This window comes from Sinocyclocheilus rhinocerous, unplaced genomic scaffold (assembly GCF_001515625.1).
Source record: "Sinocyclocheilus rhinocerous isolate Xijiao unplaced genomic scaffold, SAMN03320098_v1.1 scaffold416, whole genome shotgun sequence".
In the NCBI taxonomy this organism is placed as follows: domain Eukaryota; kingdom Metazoa; phylum Chordata; class Actinopteri; order Cypriniformes; family Cyprinidae; genus Sinocyclocheilus; species Sinocyclocheilus rhinocerous.
Window position 1 is genome coordinate 367,049 of NW_015647952.1, and position 6,386 is coordinate 373,434.

General features: G+C 33.3%; 1 long non-coding RNA gene across 2 annotated transcripts in view; it reads right to left on the reverse strand.

Moving 5' to 3' along the window:
• Positions 1 to 1,462: 1,462 nt before the first annotated feature.
• The window catches only part of LOC107709412 (uncharacterized), a 154,666-nt gene continuing 149,742 nt past the window's right edge, over positions 1,463 to 6,386 (reverse strand). For both annotated transcript variants that reach the window (XR_001636497.1, XR_001636496.1), the window contains one exon: positions 1,463 to 1,520. This is a non-coding gene — a long non-coding RNA (uncharacterized LOC107709412). The remainder of the gene's footprint in view (positions 1,521 to 6,386) is intronic.

A 6,386-nucleotide genomic window follows, 5' to 3' on the forward strand; every position in this document is an offset into this window, starting at 1 on the left:
AAATAAATAAATAAATAATTCTACTCACCATTAATAAAACACCTGAAGCTGTCGGCAGCTGACCAATTTTGTAAAATTAGTCTCGAAAGGAGTAACAGCACAATGAAGTTGCGATTGTAACTTGCAGTCTATAAGACGCGCACGGAAGCTAAATTTTTCTGATGCTCAATTTTACCGAACTAATGGCTGCTGATGACTATTTAAATTGAATTCTGCCAAACTGCACACTTGTAAGTGTTCGTTAAATGCGTAACATTAATTACGTGAGTAGCCTACAGGTCAGCTCATGTCTGAAAATAATAGGCTATATGAAAAACAAAATTATTTTACATAAAAACATTATAGCTTATTTTTGTTTAGTACATTTTTTAATGTAAAAACTAAAATGAATTGTAAAACTGAAAGTTATTTTTTTAAATTGTGTTCAGCACGGTGGGCCGCATTTGAATTTGTGACGGGCCGCGGGTTGAGAAACTTTCACTCTCTGCATGGACACAGACACGTATGAGCACAGAAACTTGTTGCTTGCTACTTAAAAGCTAAATGATATTGCTTAGTATGGAGGTGGTAGCATTGCAGAAGTCGTATCATCGCCTTGGGTGTTTCAATAATTCAAAAGTCCTTCGTCAATTATTCCTTACATAACTACATGTGTGCGTAAAAAGAGAAAAAACTATTATAATTGTCAGAAAAAATTGTTTCAAAACTTATTATATACTTACATGTTTTGAATAAGGATGTAAAGAGATTTTTTACTTTTAAAAAACTGGCAAATGTATGTAAATTAACTTTTCAATAAAAAAAAAATAAGTAAAACATATGATGATGATAATAAGAAATGTTTTTTGAACACCAATTGTATTACTGTATTTTTGATCAAATAAATGCAGCATTGGTTTGCATAAGAATAAAATACTTCTTTCATTACAAAAATCTTTAAAAAAAATGGTAATACATAAACACCCTGATTCAAAATACCCAAATACATAATTACATTTATACATCATTGCATATTATTAAAAATAGCTTTTCCACAACATTTTCTAAAACATTTTCTATAAGAGGGACTTTTAGCCCTAATGCATTTCACTCTTCTATTCTACATAATTTCCAACAGAGAACCAAAGTGAATCATTACACCGTATGTGTGGCTCACATGCTGCTGCAGAGCTTACAATTTTGAAATCCCAAAGGCCGTCACGGGCGTTAACAGATTCCTGTATGTAGAGCATCTTTTCATGAACAGGTTGAATCCTGCGTACAATTTTCAATTAAAACAGACTGCAATGAAATCCAAATTGAGACTTGTTTCATCAACACCTTTTGATGTGTTTGTGTGATTGCGTTTAAACTGAATTAGAAAGCGTGAGATGAAGAGATGATCGCGGCCGTGTTCAGCATGTTGAAGGTGAGAGGAATCAGATGGTGGGAAGGAGAGAGATAGCGAGATCAAAGTGAGGTGCTCTCCTCACCGACAGAGTCTGTTCAGTATCTTTTCGTGAAAGGCTGATAATTTAGGTCTTCGAAAAGTAGAAGTAGAGTAAAATAAAGTTTGCAAAAAAAAAAAGCTTTAACACACAAATGAACAAATCTATCAATCATAAAATATGAAAACATCACTTTATATTATTCCATTAATTAGACTGCATTCAGACTAAACATATCGCATTAGTGCTGTTGCATTTGCGGAGTTGATTGAATGTGAATCATTTCCCGAAAGGTGTCCAAATCCATCCATAAAAAAATAAAACAAGAAAGCAATCCAAGCCAAATTTACATGGAGACAAAAAAAAAAAAAAAGTCAGTACTTCGACAAAACTTTACTTTAAAAAACAGTTACCTGTGAATTAGTTTTTATTTAAAGGTTTTCAATCAGAAATGTATTCAAATGAACCGTATAAACAAGCCAATTTGCTAAAAGTAGTAATAGTAAGCTACTTTACTCTTTTTCCTGTTTGTTTTTATTATCATTGCTTTTTTAAATTATTTTTCTTTTTCAGAGTAGAGTTTGGGTTAGTCTGTAGTAATCATAATTATCCTTACATAAAACATCTGAAGTCTATGCTCATTTAAAGGGATAAATGTGTGTGCAAATCATTTCCCCCTCACATTCCTCTTCCGTTCACCCTTGGACAATGGAGACAAGATTTTCCTATAAAAGCTTGTACACAGCCTTGGAAGACAATGTCGCCAAGATATAAATGATCAAGTAATGCGTGGAGAAGCGTCAGAAATGCTGACATAAAGCATTTAACAGCCGTGCTGGGACATTTCTTTGATGTCCCTCCAACTAGTGTCATTTTTACAATTGAGATCATAAGAAGCAAGTAAGTTATGGGTGGGCAGCAGTTGGATCAGATATAATGTGGAAATTGTGATATTTTATAATGAATAGAAACTTCAAAAGAAAAGCATTTATTTGAAAACATTTTTTTTAATATTATGTCTTTACTGTCATTTTTATAAATTTAATGCATCCTTGCACTTTTTTTTCCAAATTAAACAAAAATATTATAGCCACATGATATAGATTATTCTCAGAGCTTGAACTTTACAGATGTCATGTGTGTGTGTGTCTGTGTTTGTGCTTGCTCCTTTGAAATGCAGAGGGCTGAAGGACATTTAAACTCCAATTACAGAGTGCCAGAACAGGTCTATTTTACCCTGTATGACAGCCAGATCAATTACCTCATTAATACACACACACACACACAGAGGTCTGTCCACGTAAGAAACAAGAAAAAGATCAAGGCTAAAAAATGCCATTATGCTCAGTAGTTTCACTACTTCATCAATGCATAAGCAACATCAAAGCAAATGTTATTTTAATTAAAAGGCCTCACATAATAAGGAAAAAGTCACTAACATAAGATCTAAAAATATTAAACTCAATACTAAAAACATTACATATTACAAATGATTATAACATTGATTGAAAATTATATAAAATGTATATACTTTTATTTAATAAACGAAGTAAGATGGAAGTGGCAATGCATCTATTTATTAATTATATAAAATGAACTTGCCATCTGTGTGTGTGTGTGTGTGTGTTTAATTTGTTATATAATTTCTATGATGTCTTTTGATCACAGACCTCCTGGATAAAATTTTTACACATTTTTCATTTGATCCCCCTGAAACACAATTGTATGCAAATAAAGGAACAATAAATAAAATTTAAGAGACAAAAAAAAAGGTTTATTTTAAACTCTGGCCTCTTCTTGTGCGTTCTAGAGGAAGGTTCTGTTTATTTGTGTGAAGCGTGAAGGTCCAGGATGCTCAAGTCTTGTGTGGGATCCACTTGATTGATGCACATATTTGGTGACTAAATACACATCAGTTTTCAGAGGTGAGCACAGAAACATGTGTCAGCTTTGAAAAATAAGAGGCTGTTTCTCTGCTATAAACAATTTGTTTGAACAATCCCGTTAAACCAGCAGAATTCAGAAGGACTGTGGAATGGTACACAGTCACTAGCGTCATAGTCACAACAGGGGTTAGGAATGTTATTACTTCCAAAATATATAAACTTTTTTTTCAGTCCCAAGTGGCAGCAGAGAATTCCAAAGTGAAAAGAAAAGGTTTGCGCATGCAGTCTCACTACACTTTACCAACCTCAGATGAACTCATGCTGCTTTCTCTCTTTTTTTCTTTAATACATGTGTGGTCCTGGTATTTTTCTCTACTCATAAAACAGGTTTATATCCTGCCAAAAATATTGGTCAATGCAATTAAACCCAATAAAGATAATTGCACAATTGTGTTACAAAGGATTCAAAGGAAAAATGTGTAAATGTGTTTTCAGTGGAGGTTTATGCTCATGAGAGACAAAAAAAATATATAAAAAGAGAAACAGAAGAAAACGCATTCAGATGGAAAGCACACTTTTATTTAACATTAAATGAATGCATTAACAATCCATCACCATTTATTGCCTTTCAACAAAAACAGTACCTATGTTTTATTTACTGTACATATATTTAAAGTAATATAAGTTCATATAAGTTCAAAATACCGAATAATACAAAGTGAAATGCAACTTTGAACATCTAGTTAAAAGCTACAGTCTGCTTTTCCTCTCTTCTACTGTTCATCAGAACTTAAACTGTTTGTACCAGAAGCTCTGCAATATGAAACAGATGGCACTATTAGAGCATTATCATATTTCTAAATGAAAAAGAAGAGCAGGGTTATTGGAGGGGCTCTGTCTGGCTTTGGCTGAGTTAGAACTGTTGATTGCAGTGATAACAGGACAGAGAATAGAGCGGAGCTTGCAAAGAAAACCGCAAGCCTGTGCCAGCGTACTGTTGCTTTCCTGAGAAACCTCATTTCTCATTTTTGGGCAAATTATTTTGTATTTATTTTTCTATTTTTAATTGTACTGGTGTCCAAAAACCTACGTATGAAACGTTACATCAAACACTTCATTCAGAGCCTGCCAAAATTACAGTAAAATGTCCTTTTTGTGTTTCCATTCATATTTTAAGCAGAAAATTTTCTTTATATAATAATCAAACTTGCTTATTGTAGTTATAACTGAATTTTCAGCAGCCATTATTACTCCAGTCTTCAGTGTCACATGATCCTTCAAAAATAATTATAATATGATGATATAATGTGGAAATTGTGATATTTTATAATGAATAGAAACTTCAAAAGAAAAGCATTTATTTGAAAACAATTTTTTTAATATTATGTCTTTACTGTCATTTTTATAAATTTAATGCATCCTTGCACTTTTTTTTCCAAATTAAACATAAAAATATCATAGCCACATGATATAGATTATTCTCAGAGCTTGAACTTTACAGATGTCACATACTCTCAACTAATTCATTATGATCCAAAATAATATCAAAATGAACTTTGTGAAGTTTGACTGCAGAGTTGCCAGCTGAGAGCCATGTGTTATGCAGTTGTAGCACTGCTTTCAGATCACAATTAACTAGTATTTAGTTTGGGCAAGCAACACAACTGACATCAAACAACAGCTGGCTCGACTGTAAACAAACAACATTTGTCTTCGTTTGCAACTTTACAGCTACTCGTATGCTGATTTCTCATAAGAGCTTTGCTGCTGGTGATCATGCTGAGATGGAATTGCATCATGAGGCGACATTTTCTTCATAATGAACAGATTTTGATTAATGTCAGCCTTTGAGAGATGGCACATCTAAATGTCAGAGCCAAATTACCTGTTGCTAACAGATGTGTACTGTCCGAAGTGAGCCCAGAGGTTTGATGATGACACTGCAGTAATAAAGACTATGCATTTTAATTCCTATGTATTGTAAATGCTAAAGCAAAACAGTTTAAGGTGATTGCTATGCAGCTGATAAGGTGTTTTGAATCCCAAGATTCATTGATAACTTGGACAGATGTTGACTCCATATGAGTCTATTAGACTTTTCATTTTTTCATCCATCATGCGAATTTGTGTAAATGCCTATTAAAGTTACAGCACACTTCTCCTATATTAGCTTAAAATAACCCCAAGCAATAGGGATAGTGATGCTGGCCTTTGCAAACACCACTAATGATATTTTAGCTTGAAGGAGGAGGAAGTGAAGGATGTCGTTTATGGTGAGACCTGCAGGTCAGACCTTTCAGCATGTGCAGGTTGTTAGCGATACGGCTGTTTGTAGTAGCCGGTGTATTTTTTTCAGTGTTACATCTCAGCAGACTCCAAACCTGAAAAACACCTGAAAAAACTGTTTGTGAAGACCAGTGGCAGAGCTGGAGTCCAGTAATGAACAATTACCCACATCCTCTCCACACCCTCACTGCTCCTTTAGTCACCAGCACAACAGCACACACATCTACGTATCTATCTCTCTGTCTGTCTATTCATCCATCTATCTATCTATCTATCTATCTATCATCTATCTATCTGTGGTGTAATTGCATCCAAAATAAAAGTTTATGTTCACATAATATATGTGTGTGTACTGTGTATATTTATTATGTATATATAAATGCAAACACATGCATGTATATATTTATGAAAAATATGTAATGTTTATGTATTAAATATACAGTATATGTTATATAATATAAATTAGATGAATATAAATATATATTAGTGCTGGGCGGTATGACCAAAAATGTATATCACGGTATATTCATGGTATATGACGGTGTTTTTTTTTTTTCATGCATGACCGGGTGTTAACCATATTTTCTACTGATTGAGAGAGGAAATACTGCAGTATATTGACTTAGAATTACCTATTTTACTGTCATGATGAGTTAATATTGTCAAAAAATACCACACTAAATAGTGTGTGTGCACAACCCCTTTTAATACGTTAACCAGGAGTCACTCTCATTTACAGGTGCATCTCAATAAATTAGAATGTTGTGGAAAAGTTCATTTATTTCAG